Raw genomic sequence first — 14986 nt, 5'->3', positions numbered from 1 at the left:
TGGCAAGATACACTAAATTTTATACTGTGTGCAAAATTCATAATAATGAGCTCGTAATTGCTTTTGCAAACATTATAATATGCGCATTTATTTAATTAAATTGCTTGAAAAATACGAGGCGTGTATCTGACACATCTTTCTAGAAGAAAACCTAATAAAAAAATAAAATTTCATTACCAGTTAAAGAATAAAATTAATAAAAACGGAAAAATAATGAAAAAATTATCGATTTTTCTGAAATCAATTATTTGCAAATTTCATTTAGAATTCCCAGTGAAGACGAAAAGGGAAAAAAGCGATCTTTGGCGATGTAAGATAATTCTACTTGAAAGCATCGTATGATGTTAATCTGGAAAGAATCTTAAGAACTTCACTTTTTAGCGACCTTTCCTTTTCATTTAAAGTTAATTGCTATATAAAAATAGAACAAAAATGATCTGAATTTTATTTTTCGTGCCCCTAGAAAATGAAATATTTTCGATCGTGGCATCATTACCGGTAGAATATACGAATTTTAAATAAATTCCTTTTCATACTTTCTTTTTATTTTCAGACATTAACATTTCGTAAGTAATCTCTTGATGACGTAGTAAAACAGTATCTATTGAATTTCTTTAGTAGATTAATTTTGTACACAATGATAGCTTTTTTTAATTTTCATAGCGAGCGACCTTTTAATTTAGTTACATTAATAGGATTAAATTTTGATTAAATAGCTATTGTCTTTATTTAATTCCTTAAATAAATAGTGGTTGCTTTTGTATTATTATGTTTAAAGCAAATCTTTTTAATTGCTTTTTTTTTACTTTCCTTTTCTTAAGGTCTTTACAATAAATGAATTTCAGCATTATTATTTAAATGTATCTTAATAACTCTTTTGATTTATAAGTAGTTAAGTGCTTATCACTTGTCAAAAATATTTAAACCATTAAGTATTTCTGATAAAAAATGAAGAACAATGTCGAATTTTCAGCAATATGCAAATAAGTTTCTTGAAATAATTTAATACTTCTATGTGATTGTTTACGGATGTTAATGAGATTGCTTACAGATATATTATAAGAGATAATCCTGTGTAATTTTTTGGAATTTTCTATGGAATTTGAAAGACTTTTGTATCATTATAATTTTTCCCTTTATAGTTTATTTTACGAAATTGATTACAAAATATCAACACTAGAAGCTTTGACAGAATCTATTTTAAAATTCCTACAAATATTGGAATAAAAATATTGGAATGCATACAAATTAACCTAGATGGAAGCAGTATTTACGTCCTTACCTCCTTGATCTTCTTAGTAAGACTTCTAGCTTTGGTGATCTTATTTGATAAGGATATTTTGGTGTATGAAAATTTTAACATTATCTCGAAAGTTATTCAAAGTTATTTTATTATATTTTTCTTTATCAGTATATTTAATAATTTAAGATGAAGTTATTAATGCATTTCACCAAAATTATCCCAATAATGTTGGGACATTTGACTAATTAATTAACACAGATTTGAATGATCAATACTGTAAGGTGATTGCAAACTTCTTCTTCAGTTAGAAGCCAAAAGTTAAAACAGGCGTATTTTTAAGTAAAAGAAGTTTAACTCATTAATAATATATTTTTTATAACTGTCTCAACGTTTCACCCATTTTTTAGTCATTTTTCGTTTGGGAATTTGGTGAATAATCTTGATAAAAGGCATTACGATGGTTTTGATGGGTGTCACAAAAGTATTTTTTTGTCATTTAAATTATTTTAATAAGAAAAAAAAATTATAATTACGTTTGTGGGCATTTTATTTTAACTTCATCATTACGTTAAACAGTTTGTACACAATGTTTCTCAGCATTTACTTTTTTGACATCTTTTCTTTGCAAGCTCATCGAACATATGACACTTTTTAATTTTTGAAGAACATTATTTTTGATTATTATAATTCGGCTTTCTTATCTAGATTCCTAACTTCACACAAAGGCTACAATTACATGACCTCCGTACCACGATCTTCATCCAACCACACTAGATATTGTATTCATACTATGTCTAGAAAATTTTTGAGTTAGTGGTTGAGGATTATGAATGTACATATAATCACACTAAAGTTTTCCATTCCAGTGTACTTTTATAATTTTATGGAAATAAACCAACCAATGGGGCGCATTGGAATATTACAATTTGAAAACTATATCAATAAATTATTTATCCATCGAAATAGTTTTCTAATACTTTTTATTTTCATAAAATTATCCGTTATTGAAAAAAGTAAAATCTTCAGCAGAAAAATCGATTGCCATCATAATTCATCGGGGTTTTTTAAAGTTCCATGTTTCATAAAAAGCACCGAAATAATCGAAAAACTATCCATTTAAAGTCTCGACAATTGAGATTTGTTATCTAGACAATCTTGATTCATGGAAAAAGTGTAGTGATATTCTATTTTATTGCACTAACACTTAAATTTATATTCAGGAAACTTCCATTCAATCACTTTTTTGATATTCATGGATTCCTCCAAACTTGAAGCCTCAGGGAATTACTTTCTTCTTCATCTTCAAACGATACTTTATTATTCTATTTGTAATATTTGGAAGAAACAGTAATACTTTAAAATAGAATTATAAATTGATTTGTGTTAATAAAATGTTTATAAATTTATTTAATCCATGCTTATTTTAAATATTTATATTCCCATCTGTTCTCGATGATTAATTCAATTATATTTTTAGTTTAGATATGATAAGAAAATAAAAGATAGAAATCAGAATTTTTTTTTTGAAAAGAAAAAAAGGTTTTTTTTGTCAAGAAAAAATTCCAAAAAGAATAGGATGTTTCTGAAACTTTCGGAATTGTGGGTTAATTTAATATGAATGCTTTTCAATTAAAAGTAAATATCGCTTTAATGCAATATTATTGCTTCAAGATTCAATTATTATCATTCGATTAAATTTTATATTCTATTTCCATTTCAAGTGAAATATTAAAGGTCAACATTATTCAATTTCTTTGTATTATATTTTAAACTATTATTTAGTTTAAACTATAGTCTAACTATTAAAGTATTATCTTCATTTTTTTAAAATAAAGAATTTTAGAAGTTACATATTTCTAAATAGATTATGAACTTCATACATGATTTAATCTTAATAAATGATAAATACACAATCCAGTGATATTAATGAGAGCACCTGTCAAAGCCCAGAATCCATTTTTTTGCAGAATGGACCACTGTTAGACATGCAGGAAGAGAGTTCATTAGTTTCTTGAAAATGTTCACTGGGATGTTGAGCCATACCGACTCCATTGCTGTGACAACCTACACTAGGTTACGCAGTTGAGGATTCATGGCACTAACACCTCTATCGTGATTATTCCCAAATTTTTGATTGGGTTTAAATCTGGAGAGTTTGGCGGCCAGGGGAATATGGTAAAATCATTCTGGTGCTTTTCGAACCATGCACGTATACTGCGAGATCTATGACGTTACATTGTCCTGCTTTTTGATGCCGTTTTCCTGAGGATTGACACGTAGAGGTGGACATGATCCGCAAGGATAGATGCGTATTTGTGTTAATTTATCGTGCTTCCCCGAATAATGAGCGCACCCGGAAAATGGCACAAAAACATTCCCTTTGACAATAATGCTTCCTCTCTTCCAGCTTTGACCCTTCCAGCAATTTTTGATGCGTGTTTCAGGAGTTTTACTCCGTTTACGAAAACGTCCATCTGTTTCATGAAGTATAAAACGTGATTCGTAGGAAAAAGGCACCTATCGCCACTCTTTATGTTGGTTTCATTAAACAGAATTATGGTTTTTATACCAGAATTGTCATTTTACTAAAAAAGACAATTTTACTAAAAATTATTTCTCCGTGTATGATAAAAAACGATGTGTTTTGCATTTCAGTTTGATTTATGAAGTTTAAACACTAGCACTTTCTAGCAAAAAAATTAGAAAATAATATTTTGACCAAAAAATTCGGTCAAGCGGAATAACTGTTATTCGTACATTATGCTTAAGACATGACAACAGTAATGGTAAATCTGTTTTAAAATGGTTTAAAAAATGATTAAATGTTTCGCAACACATAAAATTGATCAGAAACAAAATCAAATATAAATTATTTATTGTATTATCTTTGACAAGATACAAACTGTACATTGATGTTCTTTTTTCATTTAATAACATAAGTGTAATATTAAGTACAGATTCGTTTTTTTTTTTTTTTAAAAATTATAATGTATTACACATTGAATACCTTCTAATCTGTTACTTACTTCGTATGAAAATAAAGTGGTGGAGGAAGAAAAATTCATGAAATAAAAAGTAATCGCGTTGAACAATATTTTACGGCAATTTACTTTTTTGAATTTATTTAAAATAAGATTATACCTTTTACCAATCACCATCAAGATTTTTGTAACTTTTACTAAACTAATATATTTGTAGTAATAAACATTTTTCTTACCTTTAACAATAATTTTAAGAGAGCAAATGTTTTTTTAAAAAATATATGTAAAAAATCGATAATAATCGATAAAAATCGGAAAATTTACTTTTCAAAAATATTTCGCAAATAATTTGTCTACTTTCAATATAGAAGAGAATGAGTTTCACCAAGTAATTACAAAGTTGCTACTGATTAAAAAAATTTAGAAAACTTAAATTATATTTAAAATTATTCTTATTAATAAGAATTAAATGAATTTTTATTGTTAGCAATTTATATGCTTAAAGAGAATTAAAAATAAAGTAATAATACTTAATAGAAATGTTCTTATTTATTCATAAGATTACGCAATGAAAGAAAGCTAAGCAAAGATTTAGATTTAATTTCAGAAATAAAAATAAGACAGGCAAGCTGTATTTCAAATTAATCATTTTACTAGAAACAATATTTCATTCGATGAATATATGGCTTATTTAAATATGATTTTCTTTTGTATTTAGATTAAAAAACTTATTCCATTTCAAACAAAATTATGATTTTCTTTAAATATGATTTTCTTTTGTTCTTAGGTTGAAAAACGTACTCCATTTTAAACAAAAATTAAAATAATGAAAAAAATTCGCTGAATTTAAATTTATTATAACAACTCAGTTCCATTAAATGTTTCAAACCGTATTTTATTTTAATTCCGCCTTAGATTAAAATGTTGTTTATAAAATATTTATTTTAATCAATTTACTTATTTTGCGAGTTGAGTGTCTGATATTTTCCTCAGCCAAACTTTCACGGATATGCATATTTTGCTAATGCATTAAATTAATGTCAATATCAAAAATAATATAACTGATAAATTATTAAATGTTAAGACTGTTTTTGATAAAACATTTATATAAAATAGATATGTTTATTTAATTTTTTTTTAAAAATAGTCGTTTAATGTATTTAGTTTAAAAAATTATATAGTGAAATACTTAATTTAATTTTAAAGTTTTATGCTGAAAATATAAGATTTAAAAAAAAGTAACATATATTATACTACATTGTAAGAGATTTAGACATTTAGCTACATTTATTTATTTTCTGCGTGCAATGTGTTTCTTGATCAGGAGCTTGTTTAAACGAAGGTTACATTTAATTTTTTTATTTAGCAAAACTTATGTAAACATTTTTAACTTTGAATAAAAATCTAATTTAAGTTGTCGGTACTTTTTCCACCCATTTTAATGCAATATTCGCTGTCCTTATGTTTATTTATTTTCATTACTTTGTAAACACATAAACGAAAACTCCCACATCACCAACTGATTACTTTTTTTAATTTTCAGAAGGCAATTGAAACATTTTCTTTACTGAGAGAAGTTTTTCTGCGATGTATATGCTACTGTGAAAGGCCGGAATTGATGGTTGTTGACTTTCACCGGTGAATGTTGACAATCACGTAGTCGCTTTAGTAAATGTCCGAAATATATACTAGGCCTAGTTAAGTGCTATTGCCCGGTACTCCGAACACTGATGTTTCTCCTAATCTATCTTTAGCAGATATTAAAATATCAAATGAATGTAATAATATCAACGAATAAATTAATATCAAATCGGATATAACAGATATTTTGGACATTCACCAAAGCGACTATGTGATTGGTGACATTCACCGGTGAAAGTCGGCATTGTCTTGATTTCGGTCATTTATGATAACATGTATATGTTACTGTGAAAGGTTGGAATTGGTGCTTGTCGACTTACACAGGTGAATGTGAACAACCACATAATCGCTTTATAAATGATTGAAATATATGCTAGATCTAATTTGATATTAATTGCCCATTATCCTCTAAACTGATGTTTTAAGGTCAAATGCCATTGCCTGGTATACATTTGACCGGTATTCCGAACACTAATGTTTTTCATGCTCCATACTTATCGGAAATTAACATATCGAATAAATATTGATGTATCAACGGATAAATATAATCATCAAATCGGACTTCAGTCAATCATCAATCACGGTAATAAATATACTTGAAATATAGTATTATGTTAGCAATTGAACCATTTTGACTATCCTTAAGACACTGTTTGGATGTTAAGGAATTGTATCGCAAATTATAGTAGTGGTTGAAGAAATATATTTTTAATTTTTTTTGAGTAAATAAGAATGGAAAAATTTGAAAGGAAAAGGAAACATTTGAGTGTGTTTCACAAAACAAAAAATTATTAGAAATAAAATAAAACTTTAGATCTGTGTTTCACAAAACGAAAACTGCGTTTCTTAAACAAAACTGTATTTCATAAAACAAAAAGCAAAAACTATTCTCTGTTATTTTTTTTTGAATAAACAAATGCAATATTTCTTACATACATTCATTTACTTAGCACTTGAGAACTATATTCGTTAATTACTATAAACAAGTTAAAACATTGCTATTTTAAAATTACTATTTTTAAAAGCTTAAAAAAATAAGTACAGAGTTAGTCCTCTTTATTTTTTAAATTTTTATTTGATTCTTATGTAAGTAAAAAATAAATTTGTCCTGTTACCAGGATTTTAACAAATAAACCCTAGCCACTTTTTTTTATTTTTTTATTTTTGATATAAATATAGCACTCTTACGAGATCACAATGGAAAAAAAATCACCCTACTTTTACAGTACTGCAAAAGGAAATGTTCATTTAAAACTTTTAGGTAGAATTTGAGTTACGAATATTTTGCACTTTAAGTCAAAATGTACTTAGTAAGATTCGTGTCTTTTTTAGTTGTAAACTTATTCGTGCCTGTACGATGTTCATTTTCAACATTTTTAACACTTCTTTTTTGTCTAAATGATTGCTTAAATTCTTGCATAAATATTTCATTTTATGATGCAGAAACTTGTAGCATTGTATAATACATAGACAGTCTGAATTGAAACAAATGAACACACAAGTTTTCACTTTTTTTAAAAAATAATTTCGTTCACCTAACACTTACCTTCGTCGTTAAAAACCTTGGACCGTTATTTGGAATATCATACTTAGTGTTAAAACAAAATTATAAATTTTATTTACGAGTAACTGTTAATGAACGAGTTAATAAACGAGTAATACGTTTAAACATTAAATCGAGCATTTTTAAAGGAAATACATTCTTAAATGCTACTCATGAACTATGTTTACTTTTATCTTACCGCTAACACTTAGAAAATAAAAAAGCCCAGCATTTTAAAAATTGTGTGGTATTTTTTCATATTTTTGGAATCACTTTTGAAATGAAGAACAAATGTGAGAATTTCCATGTAATAAAAAAGTTTAATATTGAAATATATTTATTTTTTAATATATAGGGTTAAACTTGTATAACACTACTAAAACTGCTTTATAGATCGTTTTTAATCATAATTTATTCCTTGCTTATAGGATTTGAACAGCAATTTTTTAATGAGTCCTCTTTTATTTTTGTAAGGTAGAGATATCGCATCACGTGATATCCTGCTTTCTACTGTTAATAAAACCCAAATATACTAAAACTAGAACTTCTAAATAACTTAAGCAGTACATATAATGTAGTAATTTAACGTCACGTATAAGTTTATTGTAATTCGAAAAAAGTGTCTCCAGAAAATGAGCAACTTCAATTATTCTCTAGTGTCTACTATGTATGTGTGATGACTATTCCTTTTCTTTATGTTAGTAATTATCTAAAATAATGGTGTAGAGGAATTATTTCTCTCTGTTCCATTTCTATATAGTGTTGGATGTATAATTCATACTCTACACTATAATTTTAGTATAATTAAATAAAAAAGATTAGGGAAATTTATAATTTTAACTAAAAATAAAACTAGCAAACTTAGTGAAGTAAACAAACATTCTCCATATAAATATTTAAATCTGTATTTTATTTTAAATGACGCGTTAATCCGTAGCTAAGCATCATGAAATTAAATACTAAAAATTAATTAGCTGAAATCAATTTATTTGATTAAGTACGTACAATTATTAATGGCTTAGTATATGTGTAGAATTATGGAGCAGTTTAGACCGAATTGAGCAAAATTGACCTTCAGTATGAAAATAATGATATTTATTTTATGCTCTTTTTACAATTATTGCAAGCGTTACTTTCTGACACGTACACTCAAGAGCTATTATTTTTTTTATTTTAATAAATTTTCATAAAATTTTGTGAGATTGAACCATAATGTTCCGAAAATAAGTTGCAATCCTACACTGAGAAAAAGAAATAAAGTAAAAAATACCAGAGTATGTTCAATTTAATTTGTTTCTGACTCTATGGGAACACCAAAAAGTTCGGTAATTTTTACCCATGTGCTTTGGTAATGATTTTGGTAAAATTAACGAAAAAACATGGTTTTATAATCTATGATAAAATTTGGTAAATGTACTAAATCATGATACTTTTGAGAGTGACTTAAGAACCATTAATTCCGTTAAATTTACTTTTCAGTTTAGTATTTTGTATTTAATGTGTAGTAATAGAAGCTATAATTTTAAAAACCTCAATTTCTGGTAACCCGAAACCATATGAACGTAAAAATTACCAAATAAATGTTTTAAAAATTGTATATTTCAGTTTTAAAAACCAAAATTATGTTTTTCTTTAGATTACCATACAGTACGTTAATTTTAGCAGAATTTGTTTCTCTGTATATTGTGATACTTATCTAAACCGCATTATCACGTAATTTATCCCTTTTTTAACATTAAAACATCTCAATTATACTGTTTAATAAGATCCGAAGTTTTTGTTCAAGTTAAAGTGCTTTAAGGAATGCAGAATTTGCACAGTTATTAGTATTAAAAAAAAGACATTATGAGTTGAAGTTATGATTTATCTGACATTTTGTCTCTATATGGACTCTATAACCTTTTCAAAATAGTTTGCAATAGTCAAAATAGTAATAAAATCCATTTTTTTCAGCCTTACGACGTGTACCTCAAAATATAACAAATAATTTAATTAATTTTTTCGTGAATTTCAAACATAATTTTTTCGTTTCCATTTAATTGTCCGAAATTTTAATTAGTTCACGAAAATGAAAATCTATTGAATCTTGAAAATTGATGATTCCCGTTTTGCTTTAGGGGAATCTGCGTTAAAGATATCTCCTCTTAGTAATTTCACGTTTGTTCAACAATTGTTACGATAAGCCTAAAATCGGTTTAGTTTTTCATGCGTTTCCTGCTCCAACCAGGTTTCTGTCTTCAAATTTATTTTGATTCACATTTGCTCGATACAATTTTTAGGTGATGTTATTTTAGTTTTTCTGTAAGACACTATCTTTCATTATCAATATTTAAATTTTCGTTAACTAAGTTAGAATTTTAATGCATTAAATTAGAATATTGCTATAACCATAATTGACCGAAAATAATTTAGATGCCTCATAAGTCTTACCTTTGTCACTACAGTGTTTAAGTAATATTTTACTCAAAATAATATCTAGAATTAATCTAGACAATAAATCCTATTTGAATAACTGATTTTAAAGACAAATGAAACTCAAGATTGCATGAAACCGTTGAAGAATACTCATCTAGGAATAACTTTTAGTAAGAACATATATGTTTTTGTTTCCTACAAATAAAATCATAATTTTGTGCCTTAAGTCTTTCCGTAGCAGTTTAGCCAGTCTGACAACACCAATTCAACAAAAGTTATTAACCGCCTGAAATGAAAAAATAATTACTTTTAAATGTTCATTAACCCCTATTCAATAAACAGCAAAGAGTTAAAGAACTCCATTCGAAGAATGCTTAAAGCTGCACTTGCTAATTTCCTGTCTGGCTGAAATTTTCAACCAAAATTTGCTGTTCTGGAAATGGTTTAACAGTTTGATGACGCTAAATTTCTCTTTATGGACTACCGTATTAAAAGAAAATAGAAATTTTCGTTTTTTTTTATTATAGTATGTAAGCTAGTAAAGTAAACCTTGAAGTTTTAAATTTAATTGATACCATTAACACGATAAATAAAAATTAACTTGAGACTTTTCTTCATAAAACTAGTCAAATAATTTTCTTGTGAATTCTAAAATCATTAAACAGGGCTTTCTTTTCAAAGTTCGCTTTATTGAAAAACTTTGAAAACAATCAAGTTTCAGCAAATGTAGTATATCAGAAGTTCCTCGAAATAAAATATAAATAAAAGAGCTCAAATAAATATTTCAATGAAGTTATAAATACAAGAAAATTGATATTTCGTTATATTATAAAGCGTTTGGTTGATTTTGAGTAAAATATCATTTAAACAGCTCCTATGCTCCTTTGATATCCAGTCTGTTTAAATTACTGCTATCAAAACTGTATCAGAATGTTACTATAACAATGTCGATTTTTTAATGTATATACAAATTTCCTACTTAGTAATTTCAGTAGATAATATTGTTTATAAATGCATAAAAAATTATCGCTATATTTTGTGCTAGTGAACATTTTCTGTTTAAGTATTGATAACAAAAATAACGTTAAGTTCAGAAAGCTATGATTCAGAATAATTTATTTGTTCTGATTCTAGAGTTTCAAATAAAGCTTTTCAAAGCTTTCATTTGTTTTTATTATATGTAGAAAGGTTGAAAGATGATATTTAAATTTTTTATATTGTAAAATTTCGTGGCATTCATAGTATATATTGTAAAATTTCGTATGTACACACTTTGGATTGATGTTGTGTTATGAAGCACAAAACTAAAATATTTAGATCCACAAATCATTAAATAGACATGATTTACTCAATAATCAAATAAACATAATTTGTCAAAAATTTAGTAAATTTTTTCCAAGACTCTAAATATCTCTTAATGTTCAAATGAGGGTATACATCACTGCTTTTTTAATTAAGAAAACAAAAAGGAAGTACTTATTTTGCATACCAATCGGAACATAAAAGTACTATTTAATAAGTCAAAAGGTTGATAAAATTTGAAAATTTTAGATGAAACACTTTATTAAACAGGAAAAATAAGAAAAACATGAGAAAATTATAATTACGGAAACAAAAATAACAACAATCTTCTTTAATTTAGAAAATAACTTTTAATAAATTATAATTATTTTAAAAATTAAGTATATATAGTCTAACAGCTGCTATGAGCGGCAGTTGGGAGACTGAACTACGGTAGAGATTTTTTTCAGTATAACCTATACACATCAACAGGCTATATCACAAAGAAATAAACATTAATTGTTAAATTAACAAATTAAATTAAACCTTGAAACATAAATTTAAGTTTCAAATTTTGTATTTTCATAACAGTGGTGAAAAGCTGCTGTTTATAATTTTCAAGATATGCTAAAACATACTTTAAGGACTTCCCATTCTCAGATTAATTTTTTGTGTATTTTCCCGTTTTTAGATTAATTTTTTGTGCATTTTAATGTTATTTTTTACAAAGACAATTTATAAATCAATTTACATAAGATTTTCTCCTTCAGAAAATTCTGAGATGATATTTTTTCCCAATTTTTTTTTAAATTGTTCCCTTTTTTTCCTCATTATTAACCATTTTAAACATTTTTTTAAAATTTTGATTCTGTAAGGAATTCATTTAATATATAAATGTTCTTGAATGCCGTGAGAAGAAAAATACTCAAAATATCCTAAGAATAATTTTAATTGCAGTAATTACAATAGGTAACACAAATAACACTACGCACTAGTAGAAATTTAAAAATGTTAGCAAACAATTTCAAGATTTCTTAATATTACTCAGTTATTTGCCTATTTTAATTTCTCATAAAGCTGAAAAAAGTTGATAATATATTTAAAATAAAATAAATTCTTTCCTCTGACTATTATAAGTGATAACTTTTGTACATACAGGTCTTTCTTATTTATTTTTTATTTAGCATTATGCTCAAGGCATTAAAAATAACCTCGACAATTTTATAAGTTGCAGGATTTATATCAATCTTTTCTTCAAATTAGTAATAAAATATAAGTAAATAAATAAAATCAATTAAATCAAAATTTAGCAGAAGAAAGAAAAAACATGTTTAGTTAATTGTTTTAAAGTACTTTATATGAAGTTTTTGAAGCAATATTATGATAAACCACATTTTTAAATTTTTCTAAAATAGAATTGTTGAAAAACGCGATTTTCTTCTAAGCAATAGCATGTTCCGATCCCAATGTACTGCACCGTAATCAAATGAAAAGTTTAGAAATTTGCCAAGAACATATCGGGAAACAATACCAAGGAAAAAGTTTAGATATGAATGTCATATTTGCAAAACTATGTGGTTTGCCTTCATATTGCCCAAACACCTGCACATAAATTACTTTAAATGGTATGAAACTTGAGTTTATTTCGAAATAATTTTAATATGAGCTATGAGACGAACGAGGAAAAGCAAAACCGCATCAAGGATTTCAACGATAAAGTAGAACGAAGTCATTTTTTGCCTAATTTAGTAACCTCAGATATGAAATGAATGATTTTGCTTTTCCTTTAGTGTATAATAGTCACTTCTACATTCAGTATGATTCGATGATTGAGTGATGATTCGGATCTCTTTGAATGATTGAGTAAATACAGATGAAATTCTTGTAATTTGAAGTGTGTTCAGACTGTGTGTGAAGTGTGCTCTGACAAATCAAAAATATTTATAAAACCATTGTTTATGTTTATGGGGATATTATATATAATGACAAGCTAACATTTTAAATCTTCCATATATCTTGGGCTTTTTGTCTAGAGAAAATTCTGGGAAACCTACAAAGCTGCTATTCAGGAATAATACTAAAAAACAGGAGGATGATATAATTCTATTTTGAAAATAATGTGATCGTTCATCACTTTACCCCAAGCTCTTTAATATATAACGCCGAGTTCAAGAAAAGAAGTTTTCTTATATGTTTTAAAGAGAAAAAAATATTGATGATAGAAATATTATTGATATATATTTATGAGACTTATATAATGATGAATACATATAAAATATTATGAATATATTATGAATATATATAATGATATATATTAATGATATATTTATTGATAAATATTTATCATATAATAAAAATATTAATGAAAAAAATTATTATGCGAACGAAAAAATACGAGTTTTGCATTAAAATTATTTATTATTAAAACTAAAATAAAATAATGGAACAAAATTAAATAACGCACAGTAAAATTCCTATCGCAACATGATATCAAATGATGTGTAAAACTTTTCCATCCTTATCTTTTTTAAATAATGGAAATCAACTACACATTTTAATTCACGCAAAAGCACCACGGATGAAATTATCTCTTTTTTTTAAAGAAAAACTCCGAATTAAAACAATTTCGTAAAAAGTTCCATTTATATGAAACCATGCCAGGCAGTTTATTACGAGCTGAATATTTTTCAGTCGGTGCTGAATACATTAAAAGTAATTAGCCCTAAAAATGACTATTTTTTCCATAAGTCTATAAAAGAAGCGTAAATTTAGAATTTTAATTTGACTCTTTCACTATTACTCTTCGAGTCTAGGAAATTTTCCTTACTTTAAACTCATAGGATCCTTTGTAATCAGCGACAAGATCGTAAGCCTTCGCCGTTATAGTTTAAGCAAATAAGAATCTACGAACATTTATTCTTTTTGTCCCTCATTATGCAAATTAAGGAGGGGCGTACTGCCTTCCGCTTCGAAAGAAAGACATTTTTTTTTTAAAAAAAAGAAAAAAAAGTGGGATGAGCAGTTCAGTTTTCTAAGTATCTGCAATTAATAGCATAAAAATCTACAAGAAACCGGGAAAATGAAGAAATGGAATTTTAATTCATTTATTCAAAAAATTAAAAATAAAATGTTTAAAGAAATTTCTGGTGATTGGAAATGAGCATAGCTACTGTAATAATAACTTTTAAAGACTCTTTGGCGCTATTTCGACATTTATATTACACATTTTTTCAATCGTTTTCTCTTTTATGATTTTTAGAACCGTTTGAGGAAAGTCTCAGTTTTTAATTTAGATCTGGCTATGCTAGAAGATTAGTATTATGGTGTGGTTAAAATGTTTTTTTTTTCATTTTTTCTGTTAGTGCTATAGCATTCAGATGAATTTTAGAAGAAATTTCATCAAAGCAATAAAAATAATTGAATTTAAACTCATTTGAATATTTTAGACGAAGAAATGAAACATTGCAATTACTAATGCATTGCATTAAACTTTTCGATAATTGAAGAATACTTTTTACGTCTGAAAATTTTTAAGGTTTTAAAATAAGAAATTTAATATTTCTAAGGAGCTAAATTGAAATTAAAGTTTACATTTGTAGGTATCTTTATGCTTTGTCAATGGTATATACATACATACACACACACACACACACACACACATATATATATGAACATATCAAGCAAGCAGTTTCATTTAAATCTGTTTAGTCAAGCACTTGTTATGTGATCTTCATAGTTTTTGAAATTTAAATAGCAGGAATTTGATTTTGTATTAATAAATAAAATTTTATTGGTGTTAAAAATGTTGTATAGTAACTGACAGAAATAGAGTAGTCATTTTAAATCATGCTTCATTAAAATTTTTGTAGCCCATATTGTTTT

The 14986-nt window shown here is 26.2% G+C and overlaps 1 protein-coding gene across 1 annotated transcript in view; it reads right to left on the bottom strand.

The window, feature by feature from the left end:
* Positions 1 to 14986, bottom strand: part of LOC107443694 (fasciclin 1) — a 264168-nt gene that overhangs the window by 174017 nt on the left and 75165 nt on the right. The window lies entirely within an intron of this gene.

Source organism: Parasteatoda tepidariorum, chromosome X1 (genome assembly GCF_043381705.1).
Source record: "Parasteatoda tepidariorum isolate YZ-2023 chromosome X1, CAS_Ptep_4.0, whole genome shotgun sequence".
NCBI lineage: Eukaryota > Metazoa > Arthropoda > Arachnida > Araneae > Theridiidae > Parasteatoda > Parasteatoda tepidariorum.
This window is presented reverse-complemented; position numbering and strand designations above follow the sequence as displayed.